At 40.7% G+C, this 20,505-nt stretch overlaps 1 protein-coding gene across 1 annotated transcript in view; it reads left to right on the forward strand.

Annotated features, from left to right (window-relative positions):
* Positions 1 to 317: 317 nt before the first annotated feature.
* Positions 318 to 20,505, forward strand: part of TPST1 (tyrosylprotein sulfotransferase 1) — a 160,785-nt gene continuing 140,597 nt past the window's right edge. The window contains exon 1 of the mRNA XM_028109996.2: positions 318 to 500. The gene's annotated coding sequence lies outside the window, so the exon portion shown is untranslated. The remainder of the gene's footprint in view (positions 501 to 20,505) is intronic.

Consider the following 20,505-nt stretch of genomic DNA (forward strand, 5'->3'; position numbering starts at 1 on the left):
ACGCGCCGTCGCTAGGGCAACGACCAGTCCAGGCAGGTGGCAGCTCCGGAGCCCTCGTGGGGAGCGCGCGGGCGCCCGGACGCCAGCCCGGCCGCGACGTCAGACCCATCCCGCCCTTTAACGCCTGCTGGACCCGGCGCTACTCCGAACACCGCCCCCCGCGAGCGGTAGCTAGCGAAAACCACCAATCAGAGGAGCCGACACATCGCCCGGGGCGGGCGTGCAGCAACCAATCGCTGCTTACGTGTGATCCCAGGCCCGCCTGCGAGGCTGGCGGCCGGCGCTGAAGCGGCGACGGCGGGAGTCGCTGCTGAGGCAGCCGCGGGCGCGGGTCGCTTCGGCGCTGCTCCGCGGGGCCGGGCCGGGCTGGCTGCAGCTGGCGCCTGGCGGTGAGGGCGGGCTCCCGGGACAGGCGGAATGGCCCCCACCTAGGGCAGTGGAAGAAGCGGCTGAGCACAGGATGCTGGGGAGGCGGCGCGGCGGCTCCTCACTCATCCCAGGTAAGGGGGACGCCGCGCTCGCTGTGGCTCGGCTCGGAGCGCCGCCCCGGCCCCGCCGCCTTCCAGTCGCCGCCCACCTGGCTCCGGGCCCCGGGCCGGCTCTGCCCTGGCATCCCTTGGCCCAGCGTCCCCTCCTGCCCCCACATCTCCCCATCTGCCCCGGGGCAGTTGCCCAGCCCCGCCCCCCTAGCGCGGCGTCCCTCGCCCTGGCGGGCCGGCTGCTGCACCCACGCCCGCTCCCCTTCCCCCAGCGCCTGCGTTTCCCGGTCTCCGCTGCGCCGTCACCCCGCTAGTCCTCGCCGTGGTCGGCCCCCCGCCCCCTCCCGTCTCATCTTTGCTCCCTTCCCTCTCCTCTCCGTCCCCTCCCCTTTCGCGGCGCTGGCACCGTTTCCCAGCCTCTGCAGTCCTTCGGGGCGCCTTCCGGGGATGAACCCCCCCCGCGCAGCTCATCCCGTCGGGATCAGATCAGACTTTTGCCCTCACTTAAACCTGGGCTTCTCTTCCGCAGAATCACCCTCATCCCTGCCCTTTAATTACATATTCTCTGTACCTTTCAGTCGCCCCCCCCAACCCCCATGTCCCTTGGGTTTTGCCCTTTTGCTCCCAGATGCCTTCCTCTACCACCTCGCCTCTTCTCCCCTTACTTTCATCAACCACTTCTTTTCCTTTACGCTTAAACCTTCAGACACTCTAATACTCTCCTGAATACCAGATCTATAGTTTTAACGTAATTCGTCTTTCAGTGAGCTGCACCGCTAACATGTAAAGCGCCTTGCCCAGAACCTGGCACACAGTAGGCCTGCCACACAGTGGGTGCTTATGCGTGTTAGTCTCTTCCTCCTTCCAGGTCTTTGTACTTTCCAGATGGTGGTAGCAAGAGGGAGTCCAGTATCCAGAGGGATTGGACCCACTGTTGGAAGAGTGGTATGGGAGATGGCAGGACAAATTATTGAACTCCCAAGTGTGAGAAAGAGATTAAATTGTCAATTTTTACCCACTGCATTTATTCAGGAAAAAAGTGAATTTTGCTATTTTTGTATCAAATATTGTTTTATGTTAATTGGCTTTGTAAAGGATTCTTAGGGAACCTCACAATGTAATTATTCCCTTATCACCCCCCCTTCAAACTAATAACATTGTATGTAAGAAGTGTTTTACTTGTTTATCTCTCAGCTGGATAGTCCAATTCTGCAGTGAATTTTCATCCTATAAGAGCCTAGGGGAATCGGGTTTAGAATTCTTGGAATCAGATGCTAGAGGGATCAAAAATGCTTAGGAGTAAAAGTCCTAACAAGTTCTGTAAGAGTGAGAGAGTAATTATCTCTCCCTTTCCCCAACACTTTCTGGCAATCAGAGGAAGTAGCTACATTTTTTTTTTTTTAAAGTGAAATAAGTTTGACTTTTCAAAATTATAAAAACAGTGTTACTGGCCTCAGCCCATTCTTGCCACATTTGCTTTAATGGTCTACAAGCCAGGATGAATCAAACAGTTGCTTTTTCTTCTCCTAGGCTCTCCAGAGCAGACTGGAGAAAATCATGTAAGTGAGCTGCTGGTGCTGTTCTAGACTTCTGGATTCTGACTTTATTCATACTGGCTGGAGATCCTTCGATTTACCCCATAGGATATTCTTATGTACTAAAACCTGACTGGCTTTTTATAGATTCTTACCGTTCTCCTCTCTTTGTCCTACTCTTGATATTTCTTCATTGCTTATTTTGCAATAAGCAGAAAATTCACAGAAGAGGGGCACCTGGGTGCCTCAGTCAGTTAAGCGTCTGCCTTCGGCTCAGGTCATGATCCCGGGGTCCTGGGATCGAGCCCTGCATCGGGCTCCCTGCTCTGCGGGAAGCCTGCTTCTCCCTCTCCCACTCCCCCTGCTTGTGTTCCCTCTCTCGCTGTGTCTCTCTCTGTCAAATAAATAAAATCTTAAAAAAGAAAAGAAAATTCACAGAAGAAATTGGTGGACTTTAGCCCTGAACTAGTAAGGGTCTATCATTTTTTTGTGTGTCTATGCCTGATTTCTGATCTCCTTTCCTTTACCAGAGGAAAAAAGGCCCTTCTTTCTAAGGCTAACATCTTTGATCTCCTCTATGTTCTCATTTTTTTCTCCTCCTGTGTGTATGGTCAGGTTTATACCTTCTAAAACAAAAACAAAAACCTTCTCTTGATGCTTCCCTCTTTTTTCATTTTCTCTCATTAGTCTGGTCTTCCTTAGATTTTCAGTTTTTGCTCTTTTCTCTGTTCTCTAATTTCCTTGTGTGATTACACTTCTATCATGTCTTCGAATAGCACCTGTATACTTAGGGTTTTCAGAGATGTGTATTCAGTCCCCATTTTTCTTGAGTTTCAAGTGTTCTTTTCATCTATCTTTTGGATAACTAAACTTGGATACTGAGTACTCCAAACTTGGTTATCTTTTTCTTTCCCTTCCCTCTACTCACATAGCCCCCTCAAGCAGTATAAATACTCATTTTCCTATTTTAGGCCTCACCCTAGAAACGTTAGAATCCTCTTCTCTCCTCACAGTTAAGTCTGTCATTGCTCATGTTGTGTCTACCTGAAATCTTTTTCTTTCTCTCCTCACCGCCAGAAGATTGGTTGAGGCCTGGGTTATGTTTTTCCCAAACAGAGATGGTCATTTCCAATCCAAGCGCTACTTCATTCATTCATTCATTTACGCAGGCACTACTTTAAAACCACCTGGGGAGCTTTTAAAGGTTAAGGATGAGGGGATGAAGGCTTTCACAGAGATTCTGATTCAGTTGGTTTGGTGTAGGGCCAGACCTTGTCATTTAAAAAATGCTTCCCTGGGCACCTGGGTGGCTCATTCGGTTAAGTGTCTGCCTTCAGCTCAGGTCATGATCTCGGGGGTCCTGGGATCGAGCTCCACGTCAGGCTCCCATCCCACTCAGTGGGGAGTCTCCTCCTTTCCACCCCCTCTGCTCGTGCTCTCTCAAATAAATAAATAAAATCTTAAAAAAAAAATTAAAAACATGCTTCCCATGTGACGGTAATAGCAGCTAGGGCTGAGAACTGGACTGAGAGCTTGAGGAGGGACTGATAGAACCCTGAGGAATTACAGTATTTAACTCATCATTTAAAAATTAGGATAAATGTCATTTTTGTTGGCATGGTTAGTTGCTTACTTTCCTGGCACTTGGTATATGTATCTGTTAAAGTACATACCATTTCATTTAAATTATTTCTCATGGGCCCATTTTTGTCACGACTAGGAATTCCTTGAGGTCTAGGACTGTGCCTGCTGTTTCTTCTGCACAACTCATGACCCTTCTGACAGCAAATTATGTGGGCTTTCCCCTTACAGTTCTCCAACTGTCCAGACACCTATTGGGTGTCCTACAATTTAACCCAGTCATGACACTACCTACCTGGAGTTAGTGCAGACCACACAGATGAAGAACTTAGCCCCCACCCACCTCCTCCACACCCCACTGCTATGCCATTTGCAAGTCCCAGGTTGTGACGTGTACTTTTGACCAACTGGCTATAAACTGGGGCTTCCCACAACCCCCTCCTCAGGTCAATAATTTGCTGTAATGACTCACAGAACTCGGGAAAGCTCTTAACCACTACCTGCTTATTATAAAGGGTATAACTCAGGAACAGCAAATGGAAGAGATGCCTAGGGCAGAGTATGTGGGAAGGGGCATGGAGCTTCCATGAGCTTTCCCTGGGGGCACCATCCTCCCGGCACCTCCATGTGTTCACCAACCCAGAAGCTCTCTGAATCCCTTCAGTTAGGATTTTTATGTAGGCGTAATCATTGGTTGTTGGTGATAAACTCAATCTGCAACCCTTTTCCCCCATCCTGAGGTCAGGGGTTGGTTCTTCTGACAACCAGCCCCCATCCTCCAAGATATGGTTGAAGGGGGCTTATTATGAGTAACAAAAGATGCTCCTCTCACCCCATCAAGAAATTCCAAGGGTTTTAGGAGCTCTGTGTCAGGAGCCAGGGATGAAGACCTAGTACATTCTGTAATAATTCTTATATCACAGTATTGTAATACCTTATTTATCTTTTTGTCACTGCCTTGTATAGTACTTCGTATATTTTAAAAACGTGATAAAAATTGGTTGAATGGATCAGTTGGTAAATAATGTAAAACAGATCTTGAATTCACGGTTTTGCAAGATGACCATCTGTTTCTTTCTTGACTGATTAACAGGTCACTAGTCATACTTGCATAGTCATTCTTGTTTAAAAAAACACACACTCGTAATAAATTAGAGTGGATTAAGATAAATATTTGCTCTTATGATTTGGCTTTTAACCTGGCTAAGCTAGTACATGATTATAGAGGTTCATTCAGGCTTCCTCTTTAGTGGATGCTATTTAAAATAGACTTTATGGATGGTTGAGACATAGGTATCTTCCATCTTTTGTAAACAAATAGCTCTGATTTTAGGCTTATAAGCTTTGGGATTTTCAAGTAGAACAAAAACTGTAAAATTGATAAAAGATCTTGAACAATGGAAGAACTATTTCTTTTTAAGAGAATTAAGAAAGCAGGGAATATGCATTAAGCTATCTACATACAGGAGTCTCATTGGCATTGGTGTTGGTGAGGGGGGAATCTGTAATTCCCAAATATTTAATTACTGTTATAAGAAAAATCTCATATAATGGTACCGTATATTTTGTAATAAGTTAGAACTAAGATATAAACTATAGAGTTGTCTTCTTTTGTTCTTTAGTTTTCTTAAGGTTTTTGTCAGCTGTTTCTCTTTATAGAATTTGTGGTTGACGGTTCCTTACTTTTAGCATTTGAAAATGGTTTACTACCTTCTTCAGACCTCTATGATTTTAGGCGAGGAATCCTCTGTCATTGGAATTTATGTTTCTCTATAGGTGATGTATCCTTTCTCCTTGGCTGCTTTATTTTGTTTTATTTTATTGATTTTTTAAAAAGATTTTATTTATTTGACAGAGAGAGGTAACGAGAGCAGGAACACAAGCAGGGGGAGTGGGAGAGGGAGGAGTAGGCTTCCCGCTGAGCAGGGAGCCCGATGCGGGGCTCAATCCCGGGACCCTGGGATCATGACCTGAGCCGAAGGTAGACGCTTAACGACTGAGCCACCCAGGCGCCCTATTTATTGATTTTTTAAAAGATTTTATTTATTTATTTGTCAGAGAGAGAGAGAGAGCACAGGCAGGGGGAGCGGCAGGCAGAGGGAGAGGCACGCTCCCCGCTGAGCAGGGAGCCCAATGTGGGACTCTATCCCAGGACCCTGGGTTCATGACCTGAGCCAAAGGCAGACGCTTAACCAACTGAGCCACCCAGGCATCCCTCTCCCTGCCTGCTTTAAAGGCTTTTTCTTTGTCCTTAGTTTTCAGACGTTTAATTATGATATGGGTCTTGGCATGAATTTGTTTGGGCTTATCCTATTTGGAGTTCTTAGCTTTTTTTTTTTTAATTATTTTTTTAAGTAGGCTCCATACCCAGTGTGGGGCTTGAGCTCACAACCCTGAGATCAAGAGTTCCATGCTCTACTGAGTGAGTCAGCCAGGTGCCCTTCTATTAGCTTTTTGAACTGTAAGTTTATGTCTTTTGCCATTTTGGATGTTTCAGTGATTTTTAGTATAAATATTCCTTTTTTTTTCTTTCTTTTTTTTTAGAATAATTTTTCAGCAGCACTCTTTTCCCCTTCTTTCTGTGACTGTGAGAATACAACTCTTAGATCTTTTGTTACTGTCCTACAGTGCATGAGACATTTTTTTCTTCTTTTGTTTAGATTGGGTAATTCCTGTTGTTCTACTTCCAGTTTCAACTTCACTTGTTTTTCTCTTGTATTCAATCTGTGATTGAGCCCATCTATTGACTTTTTTTTTAAGATTTTATTTATTTATTTGACACAGAGAGAGAGAGAGAGAGCACAAGCAGGGGGAGCGGCAGGCAGAGGGAGGGAGAAGCAGGCTCCCCAAGGAGCAAGAAGCCTGACAAGGGGCTTGAAGGCAGTCGCTTAACCAGCTGAGCCACCCAGGCGCCCCATCTATTGACTTTTTGTTTTGGTTATTTTTCAGTTCTGTAATTTCCACTTGGTTCTCTTCTGTATCTGCTATTTCTGGTAAACTTTATTTTGTTGTTTGTTTCAGTAGTAGATCATTGCTCATTAAAGCATGATGGCTGCTTTAAAATCCTTGTCAGGTAATTCTGACATTTGATTCATGTGTGGTATTAGTATATGTTAATTGTCTTTTTTATTTAAGTTGTATTTTCCTGATTCTTGGTATGATGATTGACTTTTGATTATATCCTGGACATTTTTGATATTTTGTTTGAGACTGTGAATCCTATTTAAATCTTTGGTTTTAGTAAGCAGTCACCCCAAGAGGTTTAGTGTGTAGGTCCCAGCCTATTTTTTTTTTTTTTTTTTTGGTAGCAGCTTTGTTGAGTTATGTCACATACCATACATTTGCCCATTTTAGGTATGAAATTTTGTAGTGTATTTACAGAGTTGTGCATTCATTACTACAGTCAATTTTAGAACATTTTCATTACCCCACAAAGAAACTGCATACTCCTTACCTGTTACTCCCAACTGTCCCACTCTATCTCTAGGCAACTACTGATCTATTTTCTGTCTCTGTAGATTTGCCTAGTCTAGACATTTCATGTAAATGTAAAAATACAATATATACTCTTTTGTTACTGGTTTCTTTCACTTAGCATAATGTTTTCAATGTTCTTCCATGTGCTGGTTTCTTTGTATTGCTGAATAATATTCTATTTTATAGACATAATGCTTTTTACTTGTCCATTAATCACTTGATGGGTGTTTAGATTGTTTCCACTTTTTGGATATTATGAATAATGCTGCTATGAACATTTGAGTTCAAGTTTTTGTGTGGACATGAATTGCTGGTCATATGGTAATTCTAGAACCCTAAGTCTAACATTTTGAGGAATTGCCAGATTGTTTTCCAAAGTGGCTGCCCCATTTCATATTTCTGCCAGCAGTGTATGAAGGTTCCAATTTCTTAGCTTCCTCCCTAACACTTGTTATTATCTGACTCTTTGATTCTAGCCGTCCTAATGGGATGAAGTAATATTTTGTGGTTTTGATTGCATTTCCCTGATGGATAATGGATAAAGCATATTTTCATGTACTTTTGGGCTATTTGTATATATTTGGAGAAATTTCTATTCCTTTGACCATTTTAAAATTAAGTAGTCTTTTTATTGTTATAAGATGTCTTTATATATTCTAGATACTTAATCAGCTATATAATTTGCAAATACAGATGTCCAGTTCTGTGAGTGTCATTTCACTTTCTTGATGGTGTCCTTTCAAGCACAGAGGTTTTTAATTTTGCAAACTTCAATTTATTTGTGTTTTCTTTTGTTGCTTATGCTTTAGATTTCTTTTGTTGTTGTTGTTTTAAGTAGGCTCCATGCCTAACATGGGGCTTGAAGTCACAACCCCAAGATCAAGAGTCACATGTTCCAACAGCTGAGCCAGTCAGGCACCCCCTTTAGGCTTCATATTTAAGAAACCATTGCCTGATTCAGGGTCATGAAGACTTAATCTTATGTTTTCTTCCAAGAGCATTAGAGTTTCAGCTCTTACATTTAGGTGTTTGATCTTTTTTGTGAATTTTGTATATAGTGTAAGATAGGTGTCTAACTTCATGTTTTTGCTTTAGATGTTCAGTTATCTTAGCACCATGTGTTGAAAAAACTGTTCTTTCCTCCTCTGAATTATCTTGGCACCTTTCTCCAGTTGGAATTTTGGCAGGGTTTGCATTGACCCTGTAGATCAAGTTGAGGAATATTGCTATCTTAACAGTATTAGTCTTCCAGTCCATGAACATGAAATGTCTTTTCATTCATTTAGATCTTTTTCTTTAAGATTTTATTTATTTGGGAGAGAGAGAGAGCATGCGTGCAAGCACATGAGTGGGGGGAGGGGCAAAGGGAGAAGGAGAAGCAGATTCCCCGCTGAGTAGGGAGCCCAATGTGGGGCTCAGTCCCAACACCTTGAGACCGTGACCTGAGCCAAAGGCAGGCACTTAACCAACTGAGCCACCCAGGTGCCCCCATTTATTTAGATCTTCTTAAATTTCTTTCAGTAACGTCTTCTAGTTTTCCATGTACAAGTCTTGCATTATTTTTGGTAAAATTTGTTTTTTAATATTTTATTCTTTTGATGCTATTGTAAATGGAATTGTCTTCTTAATTCCATTTTTGGATCGTTATTTTTAATATATAGAAATACAATTCTGTATATTAGTCCTGTATCCTACAAACATCCCTAACTCATTTAACAGTTCTGATAGTTATTTTAATGAGTTATTAGGATTTATATATACATGATATATCATCTTTGATGAGAGATAGTCTCACTTTTTCCTTCCAATCTGGATACCTTTTAATTTTTCTTGCTTAATTGTGTTGGCTAGAACCTCCTATACAATATTGAATAGAAATGGTGAGAGCAGACATCCAGTCTTGTTGATCTTATGGGGTAATCATTAAGTGTGAAGTTAGCTGTGAGTTTTCTTAGATGTCCTTTTTCATGTTGATGTTCTCTATTTCTGACTTATTCTTTGTGTTTGTCATGGACAAGTGTTGGATTTTGTTAAGTGCTTTTTCAGTGTCTATTGAGATTGTGTGCTTTTTGTCATTTATTAATATGGTGTATGACATTAGTTGATTTTCATATGTTGAAACAATCTTACATGCTTGGGACAATCCACCCTTGCTCATGCTTTATGTATGGTCATCCTTTATGTATGTTTCTGGATTTGATTTGCTGACATTGTCTCAGGATTTTTGCATTTATATAAATATATGTTTGTAGTTTTCTTGCAGTGTCTTTGGTTTTGGAATCAGGGAAAACTGGCCTCATAAAATAAATTGGGAAGTGTTCCCATCTCTTCTATACTTTGGAAGAGTTTGTTAAGGATTGGTGTTCATTCTTAAGGTTTGGTAGAATCCACTAGTGAAGCCATTTGATATTAGACTTTTCTTGACTTGTTATGGCTTTATTCAGAGCATTTCTTTGTGAATTGATTTTAGTACTTTGTGTCTTCTAGGACTTTGTCCACTTCATCTAGTTATATAATTGATTTGATTACAATTGTTTATAGTATTCCCTATAATTCTTTATAATAATTTTTATTTATGTAAGGTTGGTAGTAATTACTGATTTTAGTAATTTGAGTCTTCTCTTTTTTGTTCTTGTTAAATCCAAGATTGTTAATTCTGTTGATCTTTTCAAGGAACCAGCTTTTTATTTTGTTGATTTTCTTTATTCTTTTTTCTCTGTTGTATTTATTTCACTGTAGTCTAATTAATTCCTTCTGTCTACTGGCTTTGGGTTTTAGTTTACTCTTCTTTTTCTGTTTTTTTAAAAAAGATTTATTTGAGAAAGAGCACATCTGTGTGCAAGCAGGGGGAGGGGCAGAAGGAGAGGGAGAGAATCTAAAGGAGACTCCCTGTTGAATGTGGAGCCTGATGTGCGGCTTGATCTCACAACCCTGAATTCATGACCTGAGCTGTAATCAAGAGTCCGACACTTAACTGACTGAGCCACCAAAGTGCCCCTTTTCTCTGGTTTCTTAAGGTGAATGGTTAGGTTGTTGATTTGAGGTCTTTTTAACTTTTAAAGTTTTAAACTTTTTAAGATTTTATTTTTTAAGTTTACATGTAATTGACATATAACATTGTGGAAATTTAAGGTGTACAACAGGTTGATTTGAGATTTTCTTTTTTATAGGTATTTACACTATAAATTTCCCTTATGGCATAGCTCTTGCTGCTTTTGCTACATCCCATAAGTTTTGTGTTTCTATCTCAAAGTGTTTCCTAACTTCCCTTGGTATTTCTTCTGTGGCTTATTGGTTATTTAGGAGAATGTTCTATAAATTTTCACATATTTGCAAATTTCTCAAATATTTTACCTGATATTGTTTTCTAATTTTATTCTGTTTTGGTTGGAGAATGTACTTTGTATGATTTCAGTCCATTTATTGAGATTTGTTTATGGCCTAGGGAATGTTCTATGTGCATGTGAAAATGATATGAAGCCTAGACTGTTTTATAGATGTTTGCTAAGTCTAGTTGGCTTGTAGTATCGTTCAAGTCTCTTTCCTTGATGATGTTTTGTCTGGTTGCTTTATCTGATATCAAAAATAGAGTAATAAATTCTCCAAATATTGTTGTAGAATTATCTTTCTCCCTTCAACTGTAATTTTTTGCCTTTTACGTTTGGAAGTTCTGTTGTTAGGTGCATATGTATTTATAATTTCTATATCTTCTTGATGGATTTCAGTTTTTATAATTATATAGTGCCCTTTGTCTCTAGTAACAATTTTTATCTTAAAGTGCATTGTATACAATGTTAGTATAGCTACTCCAGAATCTTTTCATTATGGTGTGTGGTGTATCTTTTCCTCTTCTTTTGCCCTCAGCCCATTTGGTCATTGAATCTAAAGTATATTCTGTAGGAAACATATATTTGGGTGTTTTTTAAAAAAGTTTTAATTCAAATTCCAGTTAGTTAATATACAGTGTAATATTAGTTTCAGGTGTACAATATAGTGATTCAGCGCTTCCATACAACACCCAGTGCTCATCACAGCAAGTGCACTCCTTAATTCTTAATCACGTATTCAACCCATCCCTGCACCCACCTCCCCTCTGGTAACCACCAAGTTTGTTTTCTATAGTTAAGAGTCTCTTTCTTGGTTTGTCTCCCTCTCTCTTTTTTTCTCTTTGCTCGTTTGTTTTGTTTCTTAAATTCCACATATGCATGCAATCATATGGTATTTGTCTTTCTCTGACTGACTTACTTCACTTGACATAATACTCTCTTGGTCCATCCACATCATTGCAAATGGAAGATTTCATTCTTTTTGATGGCTGAGTGATATTCCATGTATGTGTGTATTATCTTATATACACACACACACAAACACACACACACAAACACACACACACACACACACACCACATCTTCTTTATCTCTCCGTCAGTCGATGGACGCTTGGGCTGTTTTCATAATTTGGCTGTTGTAAATAATGCTGCTATAAACATTGGGGTGCATGTATCCTTTCGAATTAGTATTTTTGTATTCTTTGGGTAAATACCTAATAGTGTGATGGCTGGATTGTAGGGTAGTTCTGTTTTTATCTTTTTGAGGAAACTCTGTACTGTTTTCCAGAGTGGCTGTGCTAGTTTGCATTCCTACCAATAGTGCAAGAGGGTTCTTTTTCCACATTCTTGCCAACACCTGTTGTTTTTTGTGTTTTCTATTTTAGCCATCCTGACAGGTGTGAGGTGATACCTCGTTGTTTTGGTTTGTATTTCCCTGATGATGAGTGATGTTGAGCATCTTTTCATATGTCGTTTGGCCATCTCTATGTCTTCTTTGGAAGAATGTCTGTCTGTGTCTTCTGCCCATTTTTTAATTGGATTATTCATTTTTTGGGTATTGAGCTTTATAAATTCTTTGTATATTTTGGATACTAATTCTTTATTGGATATGTCATTTGCAAATATATGCTCCCATTCTGCAGGTTGCCTTTTAGTTTTGTTGTTTCCTTCACTTTATAGAAGCTTTTTATTTTGATGAAGTCCCAATACTTTATTTTCGCTTTTGTTTCCCTTGCCTCAGGAGACATATCTAGAAAGATGTTGCTATGGCAGTGTCAAAGAGGTTGCTGTCTGTGTTCTCTAGGATTTTTATGGTTCAATTCTTATATTTAGGTCTTTAATCCATTTTGAATTTATTTTTGTGTTTGGTGTAGGAAAGTGGTCCAGTTTCAGTCTTTTGAATATTGCTGCCCAGTATTCTCAACACCATTTGTTTAAGAGACTTTTTTCTAATTGGGTGTTATTTGCTGCTTTGTTGAAGATTAATTGACCATATAGTTGTGGGTTCATTTTTGTGTTTTTTATTTTGTTCCATTACCATACTCTTTTGATCACTACAGCTTTTAATATAACTTGAGTTTAGAATTGTGATGCCCCTAGGTTTGCTTTTCTTTTTTCATGATTGCTTTGGCCACTAGGGGTCTTTTGTGATTCCATGGAAATTTTAGGATTGTTTGTTCTAGTTCTGTGAAAAATGCTGGTGGTATTTTGATAGGCATTGCCTTAAAGCTTTATATTGCTTTGGGTAGTATAGACATTTTAACAATATTTGTCCTTCCAATCCATGAGCATGGAATCTTTCCATTTCTTGGTGTCATTTTCAATTTCTTTCATGGGTGTTTTATAGTTTTCAGAGTACAGGTCTTTCACCTCTTTGTTTAGGTTTCTTCCTGGGTATCTTACTGTCTTTGGTGTAATTGTAAATGGGATTGATTCCTTAATTTCTCTTTCTGCTTCATTATTGATGTATAGAAATGCAACAAATTTCTGTACATTGATTTTGTATCCTACAACTTTACTGAATTAGTTTTTCAGTTCTTGCAGTTTTTGGGTGGAGTCTTTCAGGTTTTCTATATAGAGTATTGTGTCATCTGCAAATAGTGAAAACTTTACTTCTTCTTTGCCAATTTGGATGCCCTTTCTTTTTGTTGTCTGATTGCTGAGGCTAGGACTTGCAGCACTATGTTAAATAACAGTGGTGAGAGTGGACATCCCTGTTTTGTTCCTGACTGTAGAGGAAAAGCTATGTTTTCCCCCATTGAGGATTATATTAGCTATGTTTTTTTTTTCATATATGGTCCTTATTATGTTGGGGTATGTTTCCTCTAAACCTACTTTGTTGAGGGTTTTTATTATAAACAGATACTGTACTGTGTCAGATGTTTTTTCTGCAACTATTGAAATGATTATATAGTTTTTACCCCTTTTTTAAAATTAATGTGATGTATCTTGATTGATTTATGAATATTGAACTATGCTGGCAGCCCAGCAGTAAATTCCACTTGATCTTGGTGAATGATTTTTTTTTAAATGTATTGTTGGATTCAGTTTGCTAGTATTTTATTAAGAAATTTTACATCCGGGGGTGCCTGGGTAGTTCATTTGGTTAAGAGCCTGCCTTTGGCTTAGGTCATGATCCCAGGGTCCTGGGATTGAGCCCCGCATTGGGCTCCCTGCTCAGTGGGAGCTTGCTTCTCCCTCTCCCTCTGCTGCTTTCCCTGCTTGTGCTCTCTTGCTCTCTCTCTCTGTCAAATAAAGTCTTAAAAAAAAAAAAAGAATTTTTACATCAGGGGCGCCTGGGTGACTCAGTGGGTTAAGCATCTGCCTTCAGCTCAGGTCATGATCCTGGGGTCCTGGGATGGAGCCCTGTGTCAGCCTCCCTGCTCAGTGGGAAGTTTGCTTCTCCTTCTCCCTCTGCCCCTCCCTCTGCCCCTCTCAAATAAATAAATAAAATCTTAAAAAAAGAATTTCTACATCAGGGCATCTGGGATGGCTCAGTCAGTTGAGTGTCTGACTCTTGATTTTGGCTCAGGTCATGATCTCAGGATTGTGGGATTGAGCCCTGCATTGAGCTCTGTGTTCAGTGGGGAGTCTGCTTGAGATTCTTTCCCTCTCTGTTCCTCCCCCTGCATGCACATGTGCACTCTCATTCCAAAATAAATAAATCTTAAAAAAAAATTTTTTTTCACATCTGTATTCATCAGGGATATTGGCCTGTACTTACTTCTTTGGTGGGGTCTTTCTCTGGTTTTGGTATCAGAGTAATGCTGACCTCATAGACTGATTTTGGAAGTTTTCCTTTCTTTTCTACTTTTTGGAATAGTTTGAGAAGAATAGGTATGAACTCTTCTTTAAATGTTTGGTAGAACTCCCCTTTGAAGCCATTTGGCCCTGGACTTTGGTTTGTTGGGAGTTTTTTGATTACTGATTCAATTTCTTTGCTGATTATCAGTCTGTTCAAGTTTTCTATTTCTTCCTATTCCAGTTTTGGTAGTTTATATATTTTTAGGAATTTATCCATTTCTTCCAAGTTGTACAGTTTTTTAACATATCCTCATACAATTGTTGCATTTCTGTTGTGTTCGTTGTGATCTCTTTCATTCATGATTTTATTTGGGTCCTTCCTGTTGTCTTTTTGGTAAGTCTGGCCAAGGGCTTATCAATTTTACTGATTTTTTTTTCAAATAAATTTAATCAATCTGTTCTATGTGTTTTTAGTTTCTATATCACTTATTTCTGCTCTAATTTTTATTTCTTTTTTAAAATTTATTTATTTGAGAGAGAGAGAGAGAGAGCAAGAGCAAGGGGGAGAGGCAGAGGGAGAGGGAGAAGCAGACGCCCCACTAAGCAGGGAGCCTGATGTGGGGCTCGATCCCAGGACTCCGGGATCATGACCTGAGCCAAAGGCAGATGTTTAACCGACTCAGCCACCCAGGCGCCCCTCTAATCTTTATTATTTCATTCCTTCTGCTGGCTTTAGGCTTCGTTTCTTCTTTTTCTAGCTCCTTTAGGTGTAAGAGTATGTTGTTTATTTGAGATTTTTCTTCTTGAGGTAGGCCTGTGTTGATGTACACTTCCCTCTTAGCACTGCTTTTGCTGCATCCCAAAGGTTTTGGACTGTTGTGTTTTCATTTTCATTTGTTTCCATTTTTTTTTTTTAAAGATTTATTTATTATTTATTTTGAGAGAGTGAGAATGAGAGAGAGAGAGCACATGAGAGGGGGGAGGGTCAGAGGGAGAAGCAGACTCCCCGCTGAGCAGGGAGCCCGATGCGGGACTTGATCCCAGGACTCCAGGATCATGACCTGAGCTGAAGGCAGTCGCTCAACCAACTGAGCCACCCAGGCACCCCATGTTTTTGTTTTTTAATTTCTTCTTTTATTTTTTCGTTGACCCATTCATTGTTTTGATAGCATGTTGTTTAACCTGCATGTATATGTGGTCTTTCCAGACTTTTTCTTGTGGTTGACTTCTAGTTTCACAGCATTGTGGTCCGAAAAGGTGCATGGTATGATTTCAGTCTTTTTGTATTTGTTGAGGCCTGTTTTATGACCTAATATGTGACCTACTCTGGAGAATTTCCCATGTACACAAAAAGGAATGTGTATTCTGTTGTTTTAGGATAAAATGTTCTGAATATGTCTGTTATGTTCATATGATGCAGTGTGTCATTCAAAGCCATTGTTTCCTTCTTTATTTTCTGTTTCAATTATCTGTCCATTGATGTGAGTTGTTAAAGGCTCGTACTATTATTGCGTTACTATCAATTAATTCCTTTATGTGTGTATGTACTTTGGTGTTCCCATGTTGGATGCATAAATATTTACAATTGTTATATCTTCTTGTTGGATTGTCCCCTTTATGATTATATAATGCCTTTCATCTCTTCTTACAATCTTTGTGTTAAAGTCTAGTTTGTCCAATATAAGTATTGCTATTCTGGCTTTCTTTTGACATTCATTTGCATGAGAAATATTTCTCCACCCTCTCACTTTCAATCTGCAGGTGTATTTAGGTCTAAGATGAGTCCCTTGTAAGTCAGCATACAGATGGGTCTTGTTTTTGTTTTGTTTTTGGTTTCTTTGTTGTTTGTTTTTTTAAGGTTTATTTATTTGAGAGAGAATTTTTTTTTATTTTAAAGATTTTATTTATTTATTTGACAGAGAAACAGCGAGAGAGGGAACACAAGCAGGAGGCATGGGAGACGGAGAAGCAGGCTTCCCGCTGAGCAGGGAGCCCGATGTGGGGCTCGATCCCAGGACCCTGGGATCATGACCTGAGCCAGAGGCAGACATTTAATGACTGAGCCACCCAGGCGCCCCAAGAGAGATAATTTTCAAGCAGACTCCCTGCTGAGCAGGATCCCGACTTGGGGCTTGGCCCCACGACCCTTACAATCACAATCTGAGCCAAAACCAAGAGTCGGATGTCAACCAACTGAGCCACCCAAGTTCCCCCAGATGGGTCTTGTTTTTTTATCCATTCTGACACCCTTTGTCTTTTGATTGGAGCATGTAGTCCATTTACATTCAAAGTAATTTTTTTCCTGAAATTTTTATTTAAATTATAGTCAGTTAACATGTATTGTGATATTGGCTTCAGAAGTAGAAATCAGTGATTCATCACTTACATATAATACCCAGTGCTCATCATAACAAGTGCCCTCCTTAATACCCATCACCCATCTAGCCCATCCCCCACCCACCTCCCTCCTCAACCCTCAAGTTGTTCTCTATCGCTAAGAGTTTCTTTTTTTTTTTTTTTTTAAGATTTTTTATTTATTTATATGACAGAGACAGCGAGAGCAGGAACACAAGCAGGGGGAGTGGGAGAGGGAGAAGCAGGCTTCCCGCCGAGCAGGGAGCCCGATGCGGGGCTCGATCCCAGGACCCTGGGATCGTGACCTGAGCCGAAGGCAGCCGCTGAACGACTGAGCCACCCAGGCGCCCCTCGCTAAGAGTTTCTTATGGTTACTTCCCTCTCTCTTTTTTCCCCCCTTCCCATATGTTCATCTGTTTTGTTTCTTCAATTCCACATATGAGTGAAATCATATGGTATTTGTCTTTCTCTGACTTATTTCGTAGGCATTATGCCCTCTGGTTCCATCCACATCATTGCAAATGGGAAGATACCATTTTTTTGGATGGCTGAGTAATATTCGTGTGTGTGTGTGTATGTGTGTGTGTGTACGTACCACATCTTCTTTATCCATTCATTTGTCAGTGGACACTTGGACTTTTTCCATAGTTTGGCTTTTGTCAATAATGCTGCTATATCAAAGTAATTATTGATAAATAGGTATTTGTTGCCATTTTATTACTTGTTGTTTCTGGAGATTTCCTCTGATCTTTTCTTGTCTTTGTCACTTTTGGTTTTTCCTTTCCACTTAAAGAGTCCTTTTTAATATTTCCTGCAGTGCTGGTTTAGTGGTTACAAACTCCTTTAATTTTTGTTTGGGAAATTTTTTATCTCCTATTCTGAATGATAGCCTTGTTGGATACAGTATTCTTGGTTGTAGATTTTTCCCATTCAGCACTTTGAATATATCATGCCCCTCCCTGCTCGCTTGCCAAGTTTCTGTGGAGAAATCTCCAGCTAGCCTTGTGGGTGGGTCTTCCCTTCTAAGATAAAGACTTCTTTTGTCTTGCTGCTTTTAAGGTTTTTTATACTGTGCAAATTTAATTACAAAATTGGTGTTGGTGACTTTGATGGGAGTTCTCTTTGCTTTCTGGGTTTGAAAGTTTTTTTCCTTCCCCAGGCCATTGGTCTGCAGAGACTCTCCTTGCCTGTTGTGGACAGTGTTTGTTCCTTGGCCTGAATGTGGCAGGTTTTAACTAGGTGTCCTCTGTTCTGCTTGTAAAATGAGACCTGACGACTCCTCTAAAACTGAGGCCCTGCAGAAATCGCTGGTCGGGAGTCATGATGTGGGTAGGAGTTTGTGCTGGTCTTCTGGCGGAGGGACGCCATCCACACTGGGAGTGAGGCAAGCTTGACCAAGAAGGGCAGTCGTGCCAGAGCACGGGGAGGTAAGGCTTGGTGTAAGCAAGTTAGGCAGCCAGTGTCTGCACTGTGCTGTTTCCCTCCAGTGGCTCTGTGTTTATGCTGAGTGGCAGGGGTGGGAAATAGTGCCTGCCAGCTCCTTTGTTCCTGGAGAGGCATCTCCACGAACATTACCTCTCAGGGAAGCACTCCCTAGAATTGCAAATAATCTAACCCCCTGTGTGCCCCAAGCATTTTTCAGATTGTTCTTTCCATGCTTTCTACTTCTGGGTTTTCTGCCTGCCTTCTCTGTAAGAGCAGCGCAGTGTTCTCCGTGCTTTAAAACTCCAAGCTTTAGAGATGTGCTGTATGCAGGGGCTTGTGCTGGTCTTCTGAGAGAGGGGCCTGCCACACTGGTAGTGAGGAATGTTTGACTGAGAAGGGCAGTCTTGGCCGAGGACAGGGGTGTGGGGTAAGCAAGAGAGGTAGCTTGTGTTGGCGCTGCTCTGCCTCCTGTCCAAAGATGCCTCTGTGTTTCTGCTTAGGGGTGAGGGCGAGAAATGGCACCAGCCAGCTTCTTCGTTCCTGGAGAGGCATCTCTGAACGCTGCCTTTCAGGGAGTGAATAATCTCCACCCAGTGTGCCCCAAGTGTTTTTTAGATCGTTTCCCTATCTCCCTCCAGGTGTTTTTGCCTACCTTCTCTCTAGGAACAGCGCAGTGCCCTTTGGGTTCTATCCCAGTCAGACCTGCTGACCTTTAAAATCCAGACTTTAAGCCCTGCTGGTTCTAAGAACTCATAAAATTCAGCCCCTCTCGTTTTCCAAGCCAATGGCTTTGGGGAAACGTTCTCCTTGTGTGTTCCCCTGTATGCTGCTCTCTCCTGCCCTTCTCTGTGACCATGGCTTCCTCCCCTCCACAGCACCGTGATGCATTTCTCCCCCAAACCATGTCTGCACACTTCCTACCATCTGTAATGTGGCTTCTTCTTTCTCTTTAGTTTTGGAGTTAGTCTTCAGATTGATTTCTGGGGTATTTTGGATGATTTGATAGTTACCTAGTTGTGTTTGTGGGACAAGATGAGTCTGGGGTCCTCCTACTCTGCCACCATCTTCCCCCCTCTTGGTATATACTTCCATGATTTTGTTTGTTTTGGTCCATTTTGCCAACTCTTTTTTTTTGTGAGTGTTTAATCCATTTACATTTAATGTAATTACTAATACACTAGGTTTTATGTTTGCCATTTTACTATTTGCTTTCTACATGTCTTATGTCTTTTTAGTTTTTCTGTTCCTCTTTTACTGTTTTCTTTTGTATTATTTTCCTGTATATATTTTACTTAGCTTGATATTTTATCATAATTTTTATTTATTTTCTTGGTGGCTATTATTAATCTCTTAATGTATTTCAGGTTGATACTAATTTAACGTTAATAGTATGCAAAAACTGGGGCACCTGGCTGGTTCAGTCATTTAAGCCTCCAACCCTTGATTTTGGCTCAGGTCGTGATCTTGGGGTTGTGAGATTGATTCCCACATTGGGCTCTGCACTGGGGTGGAGCCTGCTTAGTATTCTCTCTCTCTCCCTCTCCCTCTGCCCCTCCCCCACCGCTCACTTGCTCTCTAAAAAAAAAAATAGTATGCAAAAGTTTGCTTTAATAGAGTTCTTTTCATTACTTTTCCTTTGTGTTCATCCAAGTTAGATATTTTACGTTAAAAGCCCATCAACTGCAGTTTTATAATTATTGCTTTATGCAACGTCTTTTAATTCAGATAGAAAAAGTGTTCTAAACAAACATTTCTTCTTAAGTAAGCTCTACGCCCAGTGTGGAGTCCAACATGGGGCTTGAACTCACAACACTGAGATCAAGGGTCAGACTGAGCCACTCACTAAGCCACCCACGTGGCCCCCCAAATATTTTTATATTGTCTCTTGTATTTGTGTAGTAATCTTTATTTGGTGCTGTTTCTTTTTTTGTGTGGGTTTGGTTTACATACTAATGCCTTCATTTTAGCATTAAGGACTCCTTATGTTTCTTGTACAACAGCTCTCCCAGTGATAAATTCTCTATTTATTGGGATTTCTTAATTTCTCCTTTATTTTTGAAGGATAGTTTTGTTGGATATAGAATTCTTTTTTTTTTTTTTTAAAGATTTTATTTATTTGACAGAGAGAGACACAGTGAGAGAGGGAACACAAGCAGGGGGGAGCGGGAGAGGGAGAAGCAGACTCCCCGCTGAGCAGGGAGCCCAATGCGGGGCTTGATCCCAGGACTCTGGGATCATGACCTGAGCAGAAGGCAGATGCTTAACAACTGAGCCACCCAGGCACCCCTGGATATAGAATTCTTGATTGACAGTCCTTTTAGCTGTGAATATGTTTCCCATTGTGTCTGTCTTCTGTGGTTTTTGATGAGAAGTCAGTTGTTCATCTTATTGAGGCTTTTATGTGATTAATTTTTTTCTCCTGGTGTCTTCAGGTTCCTCTGTCTTTGGTTTTTGAGCTTGATTTTAATGTATCTAGGTGCATATCTGTTTGAGTTATCCTACTTGAAGTTTATGCAGTTCCTTGGAAGTTTAGATTAATGTTTTCCATTGAATTGAGGATTTCAACTACTTATTTATATAA

This window comes from Eumetopias jubatus, unplaced genomic scaffold (assembly GCF_037043125.1).
Source record: "Eumetopias jubatus isolate StellerSeaLion01/CBP00866 unplaced genomic scaffold, mEumJub1_p1.0 scaffold_12, whole genome shotgun sequence".
Taxonomy (NCBI): domain Eukaryota; kingdom Metazoa; phylum Chordata; class Mammalia; order Carnivora; family Otariidae; genus Eumetopias; species Eumetopias jubatus.